Source organism: Prunus avium, chromosome 4 (genome assembly GCF_965620075.1).
Source record: "Prunus avium chromosome 4, drPruAviu1.hap1.1, whole genome shotgun sequence".
NCBI classification, from domain to species: domain Eukaryota; kingdom Viridiplantae; phylum Streptophyta; class Magnoliopsida; order Rosales; family Rosaceae; genus Prunus; species Prunus avium.
In genome coordinates, this window is record NC_142287.1 from 3,330,949 (window position 1) to 3,350,518 (window position 19,570).

A 19,570-nucleotide genomic window follows, 5' to 3' on the forward strand; every position below is an offset into this window, starting at 1 on the left:
AATACACCAACCACTCCAATTTGGAACGAACTGCCGTTGAACTTGAATTGTCCAATTTCTCACACCTGTTGATTTCGGATCGAGCCCAAAACTTGGGCAACATCATAATATAGGGGGAGGAGTCATTTGGTGAGTTTTGAGTGAAATCCAATCAATAGAAGTATGGAATACACCAACCACTCCAATTAGGAACGAACTGCCGTTGAACTTGAATTGTCCAATTTGGAACACCTTTTGATTTCGGATCGAGCCCAAAACTTGGGCAACATCAAAATATGGTGGGAGGAGTCATTTGGTGAGTTTTGAGTGAAATCCAATCGCTAGAAGTATGGAATACAACAACCACTCCAATTAGGAAAGAACTGCCGTTGAACTTGAATTGTCCAATTTCTCACACCTATTGATTTCGGATCGAGTCCAAAACTTGGGCAACATCATAATATGGTGGGAGGAGTCATTTAGTGAGTTTTGAGTGAAATCCAATCGCTAGAAGTATGGAATACACCAACCACTCCAATTAGGAAAGAACTGCCGTTGAACTTGAATTGTCCAATTTCTCACACCTATTGATTTCGGATCGAGTCCAAAACTTGGGCAACATCATAATATGGTGGGAGGAGTCATTTAGTGAGTTTTGAGTGAAATCCAATCGCTAGAAGTATGGAATACACCAACCACTCCAATTAGGAACGAACTGCCGTAGAACTTGGATTGTCCAATTTGGAACACCTATTGATTTCGGATCGAGTCCAAAATGATGTGCAACATCATAATATGGTGGGAGGAGTCATTTGGTGAGTTTTGAGTGAACTCCAATCGCTAGAAGTATGGAATACACCAACCACTCCAATTTAGAACGAACTGCCGTTGAACTTGAATTGTCCAATTTCTTACACCTATTGATTTCGGATCGAGCCCAAAACTTGGGCAACGTCATAATATGGGGGGAGGAGTCATTTGGTGAGTTTTGAGTGAAATCCATTCGCTAGAAGTGTGGAATACACCAACCACTCCAATTTGGAACGAACTGCCGTTGAACTTGAATTGTCCAATTTCTCACACCTATTGATTTCGGATCGAGCCCAAAACTTGGGCAACATCATAATATGGTGGGAGGAGTCATTTGGTGAGTTTTGAGTGAAATCCAATCGCTAGAAGTATGGAATACACCAACCACTCCAATTAGGAACGAACTGCCGTTGAACTTGAATTGTCCAATTTGGAACACCTATTGATTTCGGATCGAGCCCAAAACTTGGGCAACATCATAATATGGTGGTAGGAGTCATTTGGTGAGTTTTGAGTGAACTCAAATCGCTAGAAGTATGGAATACACCAACCACTCCAATTTGGAACGAACTGCCGTTGAACTTGAATTGTCCAATTTCTCACACCTATTGATTTCGGATCGAGCCCCAAACTTGGGCAACATCAAAATATGGCGGGAGGAGTCATTTGGTGAGTTTTGAGTGAAATCCAATCGCTAGAAGTATGGAATACACCAACCACTCCAATTAGGAAAGAACTGCCGTTGAACTTGAATTGTCCAGTTTCTCACACCTATTGATTTCGGATCGAGTCCAAAACTTGGGCAACATCATAATATGGTGGGAGGAGTCATTTGGTGAGTTTTGAGTGAAATCCAATCAATAGAAGTATGGAATACACCAACCACTCCAATTAGGAACGAACTGCCGTTGAACTTGAATTGTCCAATTTGGAACACCTATTGATTTCGGATCGAGCCCAAAACTTGGGCAACATCATAATATGGTGGTAGGAGTCATTTGGTGAGTTTTGAGTGAACTCAAATCGCAAGAAGTATGGAATACACCAACCACTCCAATTTGGAACGAACTGCCGTTGAACTTGAATTGTCCAATTTCTCACACCTGTTGATTTCGGATCGAGCCCAAAACTTGGGCAACATCATAATATAGGGGGAGGAGTCATTTGGTGAGTTTTGAGTGAAATCCAATCAATAGAAGTATGGAATACACCAACCACTCCAATTAGGAACGAACTGCCGTTGAACTTGAATTGTCCAATTTGGAACACCTTTTGATTTCGGATCGAGCCCAAAACTTGGGCAACATCAAAATATGGTGGGAGGAGTCATTTGGTGAGTTTTGAGTGAAATCCAATCGCTAGAAGTATGGAATACAACAACCACTCCAATTAGGAAAGAACTGCCGTTGAACTTGAATTGTCCAATTTCTCACACCTATTGATTTCGGATCGAGTCCAAAACTTGGGCAACATCATAATATGGTGGGAGGAGTCATTTAGTGAGTTTTGAGTGAAATCCAATCGCTAGAAGTATGGAATACACCAACCACTCCAATTAGGAAAGAACTGCCGTTGAACTTGAATTGTCCAATTTCTCACACCTATTGATTTCGGATCGAGTCCAAAACTTGGGCAACATCATAATATGGTGGGAGGTGTCATTTGGTGAGTTTTGAGTGAAATCCAATCAATAGAAGTATGGAATACACCAACCACTCCAATTAGGAACGAACTGCCGTTGAACTTGAATTGTCCAATTTGGAACACCTATTGATTTCGGATCGAGCCCAAAACTTGGGCAACATCAAAATATGGTGGGAGGAGTCATTTGGTGAGTTTTGAGTGAAATCCAATCGCTAGAAGTATGGAATACAACAACCACTCCAATTAGGAACGAACTGTCATTGAACTTGAATTATCCAATTTGGAAAACCTATTGATTTCGGATCGAGACCAAAACTTGGGGAACAACATAATGTGGTGGGTGGAGTCATTTAGTGAGTTTTGAGTGAAATCCAATCGCTAGAAGTATGGAATACACCAACCACTCCAATTAGGAAAGAACTGCCGTTGAACTTGAATTGTCCAATTTCTCACACCTATTGATTTCGGATCGAGTCCAAAACTTGGGCAACATCATAATATGGTGGGAGGAGTCATTTAGTGAGTTTTGAGTGAAATCCAATCGCTAGAAGTATGGAATACACCAACCACTCCAATTAGGAACGAACTGCCGTAGAACTTGGATTGTCCAATTTGGAACACCTATTGATTTCGGATCGAGTCCAAAATGATGTGCAACATCATAATATGGTGGGAGGAGTCATTTGGTGAGTTTTGAGTGAACTCCAATCGCTACAAGTATGGAATACACCAACCACTCCAATTTAGAACGAACTGCCGTTGAACTTGAATTGTCCAATTTCTTACACCTATTGATTTCGGATCGAGCCCAAAACTTGGGCAACGTCATAATATGGGGGGAGGAGTCATTTGGTGAGTTTTGAGTGAAATCCATTCGCTAGAAGTGTGGAATACACCAACCACTCCAATTTGGAACGAACTGCCGTTGAACTTGAATTGTCCAATTTCTCACACCTATTGATTTCGGATCGAGCCCAAAACTTGGGCAACATCATAATATGGTGGTAGGAGTCATTTGGTGAGTTTTGAGTGAACTCAAATCGCTAGAAGTATGGAATACACCAACCACTCCAATTTGGAACGAACTGCCGTTGAACTTGAATTGTCCAATTTCTCACACCTATTGATTTCGGATCGAGCCCCAAACTTGGGCAACATCAAAATATGGTGGGAGGAGTCATTTGGTGAGTTTTGAGTGAAATTCAATCGCTAGAAGTATGGAATACACCAACCACTCCAATTAGGAACGAACTGCCGTTGAACTTGAATTGTCCAATTTCTCACACCTATTGATTTCGGATCGAGCCCAAAACTTGGGCAACATCGTAATATGGTGGGAGGAGTCATTTGGTGAGTTTTGAGTGAAATCCAATCGCTAGAAGTATGGAATACACCAACCACTCCAATTAGGAACGAACTGCTGTTGAACTTGAATTGTCCAATTTCTCACACCTATTGATTTCGGATCGAGCCCAAAACTTGGGCAACATCATAATATGGTGGGAGGAGTCATTTGGTGAGTTTTGAGTGAAATCCAATCAATAGAAGTATGGAATACACCAACCACTCCAATTAGGAACGAACTGCCGTTGAACTTGAATTGTCCAATTTGGAACACCTGTTGATTTCGGATCGAGCCCAAAACTTGGGCAACATCATAATATAGGGGGAGGAGTCATTTGGTGAGTTTTGAGTGAAATCCAATCAATAGAAGTATGTAATACACCAACCACTCCAATTAGGAACGAACTGCCATTGAACTTGAATTGTCCAATTTGGAACACCTTTTGATTTCGGATCGAGCCCAAAACTTGGGCAACATCAAAATATGGTGGGAGGAGTCATTTGGTGATTTTTAAGTCAAATCCAATCGCAGAAGTATGGAATACAACAACCACTCCAATTAGGAACGAACTGTCGTTGAACTTGAATTATCCAATTTGGAACACCTATTGATTTCGGATCGAGACCAAAACTTGGGGAACAACATAATATGGTGGGAGGAGTCATTTAGTGAGTTTTGAGTGAAATCCAATCGCTAGAAGTATGGAATACAACAACCACTCCAATTAGGAAAGAACTGCCGTTGAACTTGAATTGTCCAATTTCTCACACCTATTGATTTCGGATCGAGTCCAAAACTTGGGCAACATCATAATATGGTGGGAGGAGTCATTTGGTGAGTTTTGAGTGAAATCCAATCAATAGAAGTATGGAATACACCAACCACTCCAATTAGGAACGAACTGCCGTTGAACTTGAATTGTCCAATTTGGAACACCTATTGATTTCGGATCGAGCCCAAAACTTGGGCAACATCATAATATGGTGGTAGGAGTCATTTGGTGAGTTTTGAGTGAACTCAAATCGCTAGAAGTATGGAATACACCAACCACTCCAATTTGGAACGAACTGCCGTTGAACTTGAATTGTCCAATTTCTCACACCTATTGATTTCGGATCGAGCCCCAAACTTGGGCAACATCAAAATATGGTGGGAGGAGTCATTTGGTGAGTTTTGAGTGAAATTCAATCGCTAGAAGTATGGAATACACCAACCACTCCAATTAGGAACGAACTGCCGTTGAACTTGAATTGTCCAATTTCTCACACCTATTGATTTCGGATCGAGCCCAAAACTTGGGCAACATCGTAATATGGTGGGAGGAGTCATTTGGTGAGTTTTGAGTGAAATCCAATCGCTAGAAGTATGGAATACACCAACCACTCCAATTAGGAACGAACTGCTGTTGAACTTGAATTGTCCAATTTCTCACACCTATTGATTTCGGATCGAGCCCCAAACTTGGGCAACATCAAAATATGGTGGGAGGAGTCATTTGGTGAGTTTTAAGTGAAATTCAATCGCTAGAAGTATGGAATACACCAACAACTGCAATTAGGAACGAACTGCTGTTGAACTTGAATTGTCCAATTTCTCACACCTATTGATTTCGGATCGAGCCCAAAACTTGGGCAACATCATAATATGGTGGGAGGAGTCATTTGGTGAGTTTTGAGTGAAATCCAATCGCTAGGAGTATGGAATACACCAAACACTCCCATTAGCAACGAACTGCCGTTGAACTTGAATTGTCCAATTTCTCACACCTATTGATTTCGGATCGAGCCCCAAACTTGGGCAACATCAAAATATGGTGGGAGGAGTCATTTGGTGAGTTTTAAGTGAAATTCAATCGCTAGAAGTATGGAATACACCAACCACTCCAATTAGGAACGACCTGCCGTTGAACTTGAATTGTCCAATTTCTCACACCTATTGATTTCGGATCGAGCCCCAAACTTGGGCAACATCAAAATATGGTGGGAGGAGTCATTTGGTGAGTTTTAAGTGAAATTCAATCGCTAGAAGTATGGAATACACCAACCACTCCAATTAGGAACGAACTGCCGTTGAACTTGAATTGTCCAATTTCTCACACCTATTGATTTCGGATCGAGCCCAAAACTTGGGCAACATCATAATATGGTGGGAGGAGTCATTTGGTGAGTTTTGAGTGAAATCCAATCAATAGAAGTATGGAATACACCAACCACTCCAATTAGGAACGAACTGCCGTTGAACTTGAATTGTCCAATTTGGAACACCTTTTGATTTCGGATCGAGCCCAAAACTTGGGCAACATCAAAATATGGTGGGAGGAGTCATTTGGTGAGTTTTGAGTGAAATCCAATCGCTAGAAGTATGGAATACAACAACCACTCCAATTAGGAACGAACTGTCGTTGAACTTGAATTATCCAATTTGGAACACCTATTGATTTCGGATCGAGACCAAAACTTGGGGAACAACATAATATGGTGGGAGGAGTCATTTAGTGAGTTTTGAGTGAAATCCAATCGCTAGAAGTATGGAATACACCAACCACTCCAATTAGGAAAGAACTGCCGTTGAACTTGAATTGTCCAATTTCTCACACCTATTGATTTCGGATCGAGTCCAAAACTTGGGCAACATCATAATATGGTGGGAGGAGTCATTTAGTGAGTTTTGAGTGAAATCCAATCGCTAGAAGTATGGAATACACCAACCACTCCAATTAGGAACGAACTGCCGTAGAACTTGGATTGTCCAATTTGGAACACCTATTGATTTCGGATCGAGTCCAAAATGATGGGCAACATCATAATATGGTGGTAGGAGTCATTTGGTGAGTTTTGAGTGAACTCAAATCGCTAGAAGTATGGAATACACCAACCACTCCAATTTGGAACGAACTGCCGTTGAACTTGAATTGTCCAATTTCTCACACCTATTGATTTCGGATCGAGCCCCAAACTTGGGCATCATCAAAATATGGTGGGAGGAGTCATTTTGTGAGTTTTGAGTGAAATCCAATCGCTAGGAGTATGGAATACAACAAACACTCCCATTAGGAACGAACTGCCGTTGAACTTGAATTCTCCAATTTCTCACACCTATTGATTTTGAATCGAGCCCCAAACATGGGCAACATCAAAATATGGCGGGAGGAGTCATTTGGTGAGTTTTGAGTGAAATCCAATCGCTAGAAGTATGGAATACACCAACCACTCCAATTAGGAACGAACTGCTGTTGAACTTGAATTGTCCAATTTCTCACACCTATTGATTTCGGATCGAGCCCAAAACTTCGGCAACATCATAATATGGTGGGAGTAATCATTTGGTGAGTTTTGAGTGAAATCCAATCGCTAGGAGTATGGAATACACCAAACACTCCCATTAGCAACGAACTGCCGTTGAACTTGAATTGTCCAATTTCTCACACCTATTGATTTCGGATCGAGCCCCAAACTTGGGCAACATCAAAATATGGTGGGAGGAGTCATTTGGTGAGTTTTGAGTGAAATTCAATCGCTAGAAGTATGGAATACACCAACCACTCCAATTAGGAACGAACTGCCGTTGAACTTGAATTGTCCAATTTCTCACACCTATTGATTTCGGATCGAGCCCAATACTTGGGCAACATCATAATATGGTGGGAGGAGTCATTTGGTGAGTTTTGAGTGAAATCCAATCGCTAGAAGTATGGAATACACCAACCACTCCAATTAGGAACGAACTGCCGTTGAACTTGAATTGTCCAATTTGGAACACCTATTGATTTCGGATCGAGCCCAAAACTTGGGCAACATCATAATATGGTGGTAGGAGTCATTTGGTGAGTTTTGAGTGAACTCAAATCGCTAGAAGTATGGAATACACCAACCACTCCAATTTGGAACGAACTGCCGTTGAACTTGAATTGTCCAATTTCTCACACCTATTGATTTCGGATCGAGCCCCAAACTTGGGCATCATCAAAATATGGTGGGAGGAGTCATTTGGTGAGTTTTGAGTGAAATCCAATCGCTAGGAGTATGGAATACACCAAACACTCCCATTAGGAACGAACTGCCGTTGAACTTGAATTGTCCAATTTCTCACACCTATTGATTTCGGATCGAGCCCCAAACTTGGGCGACATCAAAATATGGCGGGAGGAGTCATTTGGTGAGTTTTGAGTGAAATCCAATCGCTAGAAGTATGGAATACACCAACCACTCCAATTAGGAACGAACTGCTGTTGAACTTGAATTGTCCAATTTCTCACACCTATTGATTTCGGATCGAGCCCAAAACTTGGGCAACATCATAATATGGTGGGAGGAGTCATTTGGTGAGTTTTGAGTGAAATCCAATCGCTAGAAGTATGGAATACACCAACCACTCCAATTAGGAACGAACTGCCGTTGAACTTGAATTGTCCAATTTGGAACACCTATTGATTTCGGATCGAGCCCAAAACTTGGGCAACATCATAATATGGTGGTAGGAGTCATTTGGTGAGTTTTGAGTGAACTCAAATCGCTAGAAGTATGGAATACACCAACCACTCCAATTTGGAACGAACTGCCGTTGAACTTGAATTGTCCAATTTCTCACACCTATTGATTTCGGATCGAGCCCCAAACTTGGGCAACATCAAAATATGGCGGGAGGAGTCATTTGGTGAGTTTTGAGTGAAATCCAATCGCTAGAAGTATGTAATACACCAACCACTCCAATTAGGAACGAACTGCTGTTGAACTTGAATTGTCCAATTTCTCACACCTATTGATTTCGGATCGAGCCCAAAACTTGGGCAACAACATAATATGGTGGGAGGAGTCATTTGGTGAGTTTTGAGTGAAATCCAATCGCTAGGAGTATGGAATACACCAAACACTCCCATTAGCAACGAACTGCCGTTGAACTTGAATTGTCCAATTTCTCACACCTATTGATTTCGGATCGAGCCCCAAACTTGGGCAACATCAAAATATGGTGGGAGGAGTCATTTGGTGAGTTTTGAGTGAAATCCAATCGCTAGAAGTATGGAATACACCAACCACTCCAATTAGGAACGAACTGCCGCTGAACTTGAATTGTCCAATTTCTCACACCTATTGATTTCGGATCGAGCCCAAAACTTGGGCAACATCATAATATGGTGGGAGGAGTCATTTGGTGAGTTTTGGTTGAAATCCAATCAATAGAAGTATGGAATACACCAACCACTCCAATTAGGAACGAACTGCCGTTGAACTTGAATTGTCCAATTTGGAACACCTATTGATTTCGGATCGAGCCCAAAACTTGGGCAACATCAAAATATGGTGGGAGGAGTCATTTGGTGAGTTTTGAGTGAAATCCAATCGCTAGAAGTATGGAATACACCAACCACTCCAATTAGGAACGAACTGCCGTTGAACTTGAATTGTCCAATTTGGAACACCTATTGATTTCGGATCGAGCCCAAAACTTGGGCAACATCATAATATGGTGGTAGGAGTCATTTGGTGAGTTTTGAGTGAACTCAAATCGCTAGAAGTATGGAATACACCAACCACTCCAATTTGGAACGAACTGCCGTTGAACTTGAATTGTCCAATTTCTCACACCTATTGATTTCGGATCGAGCCCCAAACTTGGGCATCATCAAAATATGGTGGGAGGAGTCATTTGGTGAGTTTTGAGTGAAATCCAATCGCTAGGAGTATGGAATACACCAAACACTCCCATTAGGAACGAACTGCCGTTGAACTTGAATTGTCCAATTTCTCACACCTATTGATTTCGGATCGAGCCCCAAACTTGGGCGACAACAAAATATGGCGGGAGGAGTCATTTGGTGAGTTTTGAGTGAAATCCAATCGCTAGAAGTATGGAATACACCAACCACTCCAATTAGGAACGAACTGCTGTTGAACTTGAATTGTCCAATTTCTCACACCTATTGATTTCGGATCGAGCCCAAAACTTGGGCAACATCATAATATGGTGGGAGGAGTCATTTGGTGAGTTTGGAGTGAAATCCAATCGCTAGAAGTATGGAATACACCAACCACTCCAATTAGGAAAGAACTGCCGTTGAACTTGAATTGTCCAATTTGGAACACCTATTGATTTCGGATCGAGCCCAAAACTTGGGCAACATCATAATATGGTGGTAGGAGTCATTTGGTGAGTTTTGAGTGAACTCAAATCGCTAGAAGTATGGAATACACCAACCACTCCAATTTGGAACGAACTGCCGTTGAACTTGAATTGTCCAATTTCTCACACCTATTGATTTCGGATCGAGCCCCAAACTTGGGCAACATCAAAATATGGCGGGAGGAGTCATTTGGTGAGTTTTGAGTGAAATCCAATCGCTAGAAGTATGTAATACACCAACCACTCCAATTAGGAACGAACTGCTGTTGAACTTGAATTGTCCAATTTCTCACACCTATTGATTTCGGATCGAGCCCAAAACTTGGGCAACAACATAATATGGTGGGAGGAGTCATTTGGTGAGTTTTCAGTGAAATCCAATCGCTAGGAGTATGGAATACACCAAACACTCCCATTAGCAACGAACTGCCGTTGAACTTGAATTGTCCAATTTCTCACACCTATTGATTTCGGATCGAGCCCCAAACTTGGGAAACATCAAAATATGGTGGGAGGAGTCATTTGGTGAGTTTTGAGTGAAATCCAATCGCTAGAAGTATGGAATACACCAACCACTCCAATTAGGAACGAACTGCCGTTGAACTTGAATTGTCCAATTTCTCACACCTATTGATTTCGGATCGAGCCCAAAACTTGGGCAACATCATAATATGGTGGGAGGAGTCATTTGGTGAGTTTTGGGTGAAATCCCATCAATAGAAGTATGGAATACACCAACCACTCCAATTAGGAACGAACTGCCGTTGAACTTGAATTGTCCAATTTGGAACACCTATTGATTTCGGATCGAGCCCAAAACTTGGGCAACATCAAAATATGGTGGGAGGAGTCATTTGGTGAGTTTTGAGTGAAATCCAATCGCTAGAAGTATGGAATACACCAACCACTCCAATTAGGAACGAACTGCCGTTGAACTTGAATTGTCCAATTTGGAACACCTATTGATTTCGGATCGAGCCCAAAACTTGGGCAACATCATAATATGGTGGTAGGAGTCATTTGGTGAGTTTTGAGTGAACTCAAATCGCTAGAAGTATGGAATACACCAACCACTCCAATTTGGAACGAACTGCCGTTGAACTTGAATTGTCCAATTTCTCACACCTATTGATTTCGGATCGAGCCCCAAACTTGGGCATCATCAAAATATGGTGGGAGGAGTCATTTGGTGAGTTTTGAGTGAAATCCAATCGCTAGGAGTATGGAATACACCAACCACTCCCATTAGGAACGAACTGCCGTTGAACTTGAATTGTCCAATTTCTCACACCTATTGATTTCGGATCGAGCCCCAAACTTGGGCATCATCAAAATATGGTGGGAGGAGTCATTTGGTGAGTTTTGAGTGAAATCCAATCGCTAGGAGTATGGAATACACCAAACACTCCCATTAGGAACGAACTGCCGTTGAACTTGAATTGTCCAATTTCTCACACCTATTGATTTCGGATCGAGCCCCAAACTTGGGCAACACCAAAATATGGCGGGAGGAGTCATTTGGTGAGTTTTGAGTGAAATCCAATCGCTAGAAGTATGGAATACACCAACCACTCCAATTAGGAACGAACTGCTGTTGAACTTGAATTGTCCAATTTCTCACACCTACTGATTTCGGATCGAGCCCAAAACTTGGGCAACAACATAATATGGTGGGAGGAGTCATTTGGTGAGTTTTGAGTGAAATCCAATCGCTAGGAGTATGGAATACACCAAACACTCCCATTAGCAACGAACTGCCATTGAACTTGAATTGTCCATTTTCTCACACCTATTGATTTCGGATCGAGCCCCAAACTTGGGCAACATCATAATATGGTGGGAGGAGTCATTTGGTGAGTTTTGAGTGAAATTCAATCGCTAGAAGTATGGAATACACCAACCACTCCAATTAGGAACGAACTGCCGTTGAACTTGAATTGTCCAATTTCTCACACCAATTGATTTCGGATCGAGCCCAAAACTTGGGCAACATCATAATATGGTGGGAGGAGTCATTTGGTGAGTTTTGAGTGAAATCCAATCGCTAGAAGTATGGAATACACCAACCACTCCAATTAGGAACGAACTGCCGTTGAACTTGAATTGTCCAATTTGGAACACCTATTGATTTCGGATCGAGCCCAAAACTTGGGCAACATCATAATATGGTGGTAGGAGTCATTTGGTGAGTTTTGAGTGAACTCAAATCGCTAGAAGTATGGAATACACCAACCACTCCAATTAGGAACGAACTGCCGTTGAACTTGAATTGTCCAATTTGGAACACCTATTGATTTCGGATCGAGCCCAAAACTTGGGCAACATCATAATATGGTGGTAGGAGTCATTTGGTGAGTTTTGAGTGAACTCAAATCGCTAGAAGTATGGAATACACCAACCACTCCAATTTGGAACGAACTGCCGTTGAACTTGAATTGTCCAATTTCTCACACCTATTGATTTCGGATCGAGCCCCAAACTTGGGCATCATCAAAATATGGTGGGAGGAGTCATTTGGTGAGTTTTGAGTGAAATCCAATCGCTAGGAGTATGGAATACACCAAACACTCCAATTTGGAACGAACTGCCGTCGAACTTGAATTGTCCAATTTCTCACACCTATTGATTTCGGATCGAGCCCCAAACTTGGGAAACATCAAAATATGGCGGGAGGAGTCATTTGGTGAGTTTTGAGTGAAATCCAATCGCTAGAAGTATGGAATACACCAACCACTCCAATTAGGAACGAACTGCCGTTGAACTTGAATTGTCCAATTTCTCACACCTATTGATTTCGGATCGAGCCCCAAACTTGGGCATCATCAAAATATGGTGGGAGGAGTCATTTGGTGAGTTTTGAGTGAAATCCAATCGCTAGGAGTATGGAATACACCAAACACTCCCATTAGGAACGAACTGCCGTTGAACTTGAATTGTCCAATTTCTCACACCTATTGATTTCGGATCGAGCCCAAAACTTGGGCAACATCATAATATGGTGGGAGGAGTCATTTGGTGAGTTTTGAGTGAAATCCAATCGCTAGAAGTACGGAATACACCAACCACTCCAATTAGGAACGAACTGCCGTTTAACTTGAATTGTCCAATTTGGAACACCTATTGATTTCGGATCGAGCCCAAAACTTGGGCAACAACGTAATATGGTGGGAGGAGCCATTTGGTGAGTTTTGACTGAAATCCAATCGCTAGAAGTATGGAATACACCAACCACTGCAATTCGGAACGAACTGCCGTTGAACTTGAATTGTCCAATTTGGAACACCTATTGATTTCGGATCGAGCCCAAAACTTGGGCAACATCATAATATGGTGGGAGAAGTCATTTGGTGAGTTTTGAGTGAAATCCAATCGCTAGAAGTATGGAATACACCAACCACGCCAATTAGGAACGAACTGCCGTTGAACTTGAATTGTCCAATTTGGAACACCTATTGATTTCGGATCGAGCCCAAAACTTGGGCAACATCGTAATATGGTGGGAGGAGTCATTTGGTGCGTTTTGAGTGAAATCTAATCGCTAGAAGTATGGAATACACCAACCACTCCAATTCGTAACGAACTGTCGTTGAACTTGGATTGTCCAATTTGGAACACCTATTGATTTCGGATCGAGCCCAAAACTTGGGCAACATCATAATATGGTGGTAGGAGTCATTTGGTGAGTTTTGAGTGAACTCAAATCGCTAGAAGTATGGAATACACCAACCACTCCAATTAGGAACGAACTGCCGTTGAACTTGAATTGTCCAATTTGGAACACCTATTGATTTCGGATCGAGCCCAAAACTTGGGCAACATCATAATATGGTGGTAGGAGTCATTTGGTGAGTTTTGAGTGAACTCAAATCGCTAGAAGTATGGAATACACCAACCACTCCAATTTGGAACGAACTGCCGTTGAACTTGAATTGTCCAATTTCTCACACCTATTGATTTCGGATCGAGCCCCAAACTTGGGCATCATCAAAATATGGTGGGAGGAGTCATTTGGTGAGTTTTGAGTGAAATCCAATCGCTAGGAGTATGGAATACACCAAACACTCCAATTTGGAACGAACTGCCGTCGAACTTGAATTGTCCAATTTCTCACACCTATTGATTTCGGATCGAGCCCCAAACTTGGGAAACATCAAAATATGGCGGGAGGAGTCATTTGGTGAGTTTTGAGTGAAATCCAATCGCTAGAAGTATGGAATACACCAACCACTCCAATTAGGAACGAACTGCCGTTGAACTTGAATTGTCCAATTTCTCACACCTATTGATTTCGGATCGAGCCCAAAACTTGGGCAACATCATAATATGGTGGGAGGAGTCATTTGGTGGGTTTTGAGTGAAATCCAATCGCTAGAAGTATGGAATACACCAACCACTCCAATTGGGAACGAACTGCCGTTGAACTTGAATTGTCCAATTTCTCACACCTATTGATTTCGGATCGGGCCCAAAACTTGGGCAACATCATAATATGGTGGGAGGAGTCATTTGGTGAGTTTTGAGTGAAATCCAATCGCTAGAAGTACGGAATACACCAACCACTCCAATTAGGAACGAACTGCCGTTTAACTTGAATTGTCCAATTTGGAACACCTATTGATTTCGGATCGAGCCCAAAACTTGGGCAACAACGTAATATGGTGGGAGGAGTCATTTGGTGAGTTTTGACTGAAATCCAATCGCTAGAAGTATGGAATACACCAACCACTGCAATTCGGAACGAACTGCCGTTGAACTTGAATTGTCCAATTTGGAACACCTATTGATTTCGGATCGAGCCCAAAACTTGGGCAACATCATAATATGGTGGGAGAAGTCATTTGGTGAGTTTTGAGTGAAATCCAATCGCTAGAAGTATGGAATACACCAACCACGCCAATTAGGAACGAACTGCCGTTGAACTTGAATTGTCCAATTTGGAACACCTATTGATTTCGGATCGAGCCCAAAACTTGGGCAACATCGTAATATGGTGGGAGGAGTCATTTGGTGCGTTTTGAGTGAAATCTAATCGCTAGAAGTATGGAATACACCAACCACTCCAATTCGTAACGAACTGTCGTTGAACTTGGATTGTCCAATTTGGAACACCTATTGATTTCGGATCGAGCCCAAAACTTGGGCAACATCATAATATGGTGGGAGGAGTCATTTGGTGAGTTTTGAGTGAAATCCAATCGCTAAAAGTATGGAATACACCAACCACTCCATTTAGGAACGAACTGCCATTGAACTTGAATTGTCCAATTTCTCACACCTATTGATTTCGGATCGAGCCCAAAACATGGGCAACCTCATAATATGGTGGGAGGACTCATTTGGTGAGTTTTGAGTGAAATCCAATCGCTAGAAGTATGGAATACACCAACCACTCCAATTAGGCACGAACTGCCGTTGAACTTGAATTGTTCAATTGGAACACCTATTAATTTCGGATCGAGACCAAAACTTGGGCAACATCGTAATACGGTGGGGGGAGTCACTTTGTGAGTTTTGAGTGAAATCCAATCGCTAGAAGTATGGAATACACCAACCACTCCAATTAGGAACGAACTACCGTTGAACTTTAATTGTCCAATTTCTCACACCTATTTATTTCATATCGAGCCCCAAACTTGGGCAACATCATAATATGGTGGGAGGAGTCATTTGGTGGGTTTTGAGTGAAATCCAATCGCTAGAAGTATGGAATACACCAACCACTCCAATTGGGAACGAACTGCCGTTGAACTTGAATTGTCCAATTTCTCACACCTATTGATTTCGGATCGGGCCCAAAACTTGGGCAACATCATAATATGGTGGGAGGAGTCATTTGGTGAGTTTTGAGTGAAATCCAATCGCTAGAAGTACGGAATACACCAACCACTCCAATTAGGAACGAACTGCCGTTTAACTTGAATTGTCCAATTTGGAACACCTATTGATTTCGGATCGAGCCCAAAACTTGGGCAACAACGTAATATGGTGGGAGGAGTCATTTGGTGAGTTTTGACTGAAATCCAATCGCTAGAAGTATGGAATACACCAACCACTGCAATTCGGAACGAACTGCCGTTGAACTTGAATTGTCCAATTTGGAACACCTATTGATTTCGGATCGAGCCCAAAACTTGGGCAACATCATAATATGGTGGGAGGAGTGATTTGATGAGTTTGGAGTGAAATCCAATCGCTAGAAGTACGGAATACACCAACCACTCCAATTAGGAACGAACTGCCGTTGAACTTGAATTGTCCAATTTGGAACACCTATTGATTTCGGATCGAGCCCAAAACTTGGGCAACATCATAATATGGTGGGAGGAGTCATTTGGTGAGTTTTGAGTGAAATCCAATCGCTAGAAGTATGGAATACACCAACCACTCCAATTAGGAACGAACTGCCGTTGAACTTGAATTGTCCAATTTCTCAAACCTATTGATTTCGGATGGAACCCTAAACTTGTGCGACAACATAATATGGTGGGAGGAGTCATTTTGTGAGTTTTGAGTGAAATCCAATCGCTAGAAGTATGTAATACACCAACAACTCCAATTAGGAACGAACTGCCGTTGAACTTAAATTGTCCAATTTCTCACACCTATTGAGTTCGGATCGGGCCCAAAACTTGGGCAACATCATAGTATCGTGGGAGGAGTCGTTTGGTGAGTTTTGAGTGAAATCCAATCGCTAGAAGTATGGAATACACCAACCACTCCAATTAGGAACGAACTGCCGTTGAACTTGAATTGTCCAATTTCTCAAACCTATTGATTTCGGATGGAACCCCAAACTTGTGCAACAACATAATATGGTGGGAGGAGTCATTTGGTGAGTTTTGAGTGAAATCCAATCGCTAGAAGTATGTAATACACCCACAACTCCAATTCGGAACGAACAGCCGTTGAAATTAAATTGTCCAATTTCTCACACCTATTGAGTTCGGATCGAGCCCAAAACTTGGCAACATCATAATATGGTGGGAGGAGTCATTTGGTGAGTTTTGAGTGAAATCCAATCGCTAGAAGTATGGAATACACCAACCACTCCAATTAGGAACGAACTGCCGTTGAACTTGAATTGTCCAATTTCTCACACCTATTGATTTCGGATCGAGCCCAAAACTTGGGCAACATCATAATATGGTGGGAGGAGTCATTTGGTGAGTTTTGAGTGAAATCCAATCGCTAGAAAAACGGAATACACCAACCACTCCAATTAGGAACGAACTGCCGTTGAACCTGAATTTTCCAATTTCGAACACCTATTGATTTCGGATCGAGCCAACACAAGGGCAACATCATAATATGGTGGGAGGAGTCATTCGGTGTGTTTTGAGTGAAATCCAATCACTAGAAGTATGGAATACACCAACCACTCCAATTAGGAACGAACTACCCTTGAAATTGAATTGTCCAATTTGGAACACCTATTGATTTCGGATCGAGCCCAAAACTTGGGCGACATCATAATGTGGTGGGAGGAGTCATTTGGTGAGTTTTGAGTGAAATCCAATCGCTAGAAGTATGGAATACACCAACCACTCCAATTAGGAACGAACTGCCGTTGAACTTGAATTGTCCAATTTGGAACACCTATTGATTTCGGATCGAGACCAAAACTTGGGCAACATCATAAAATGGTGGGAGGAGTCATTTGGTGAGTTTTGAGTGAAATCCAATCTCTAGAAGTAGGGAATACACCAACCACTCCAATTAGGAACGAACTGCCGTTGAACTTGAAATGTCCAATTTCTCACACCTATTGATTTCGGATCGAGCCCAAAACTTGGGCAACATCATAATATGGTGGGAGGAGTCATTTGGTGAGTTTTGAGTGAAATCCAATCGCTAGAAGTACGGAATACACCAACCACTCCAATTAGGAACGAACTGCCGTTGAACCTGAATTTTCCAATTTCGAACACCTATTGATTTCGGATCGAGCCAACACTAGGGCAACATCATAATATGGTGGGAGGAGTCATTCGGTGTGTTTTGAGTGAAATCCAATCACTAGAAGTATGGAATACACCAACCACTCCAATTAGGAACGAATTGCCGTTGAACTTGTATTGTCCAATTTCTAACACCTATTGATTTCGGGTCGAGCCCAAAACTTGGGCAACATCATAATATGGTGGGAGGAGTCGTTTGGTGAGTTTTGAGTGAAATCCAATCGCTAGAAGTATGGAATACACCAACCACTCCAATTAGGAACGAACTGCCGTTGAACTTGAATTGTCCAATTTCTCACACCTATTGATTTCGGATCGAGCCCAAAACTAGGGCAACATCATAATATGGTGGGAGGAGTCATTCGGTGGGTTTTGAGTGAAATCCAATCGCTAGAATTATGTAATACACCAACAACTCCAATTAGGAACGAACTGCCGTTGAACTTAAATTGTCCAATTTCTCACACCTATTGATTTCGGATCGAGCCCCAAACTTGGGCAACATCATAATATGGTGGGAGGAGTCATTTGGAGAGTTTTGAGTGAAATCCAATCGCTAGAAGTATAGAATACACCAACCACTCCAATTAGGAACGAACTGCCGTTGAACTTGAATTTTCCAATTTGGAACACCTGTTGATTTCGGATCGAGCCCAACACTAGGGCAACATCATAATATGGTGGGAGGAGTCATTTGGTGAGTTTTGAGTGAAATTCAATCGCTAGAAGTATAGAATACACCAACCACTCCAATTAGGAACGAATTTCCGTTGAACTTGAATTGTCCAATTTCTCACACCTATTGATTTCGGGTCGAGCCCAAAACTTGGGCAACATCATAATATGGTGGGAGGAGTCATTTGGTGAGTTTTTAGTGAAATCCAATCGCTAGAAGTATGTAATACACCAACAACTCCAATTAGGAACGAACTGCCGTTGAACTTGAATTGTCCAATTTCTCACACCTATTGATTTCGGATCGAGCCCCAAACTTGGGCAACATCATAATATGGTGGGAGGAGTCATTTCGTGTGTTTTGAGTGAAATCCAATCGCTAGAAGTATGGAATACACCAACCACTCCAACTCGGAACGAACTGCCGTTGAACTTGAATTTTCCAATTTGGAACACCTGTTGATTTCGGATCGAGCCCAACACTAGGGCAACATCATAATATGGTGGGAGGAGTCATTTGGTGAGTTTTGAGTGAAATTCAATCGCTAGAAGTATAGAATACACCAACCACTCCAATTAGGAACGAATTGCCATTGAACTTGAATTGTCCAATTTCTCACACCTATTGATTTCGGATCGAGCCCCAAACTTGGGCAACATCATAATATGGTGGGAGGAGTCATTTGGTGAATTTTGAGTGAAATTCAATCGCTAGAAGTATGGAATACACCAACCACTTCAATTAGGAACGAACTGCCGTTGAACTTGAATTGTCCAATTTCTCAAACCTATTGATTTCGGATGGAACCCCAAACTTGTGCAACAACATATGGTGGGAGGAGTCATTTGGTGAGTTTTGAGTGAAATCCAATCACTAGAAGTATGGAATACACCAACCACTCCAATTCGGAACGAACTGCTGTTGAACTTGAATTGTCCAATTTCTCACACCTATTGATTTCGGATCGAGCCCCAAACTTGGGCAACATCATAATATGGTGGGAGGAGTCATTTGGTGAATTTTGAGTGAAATTCAATC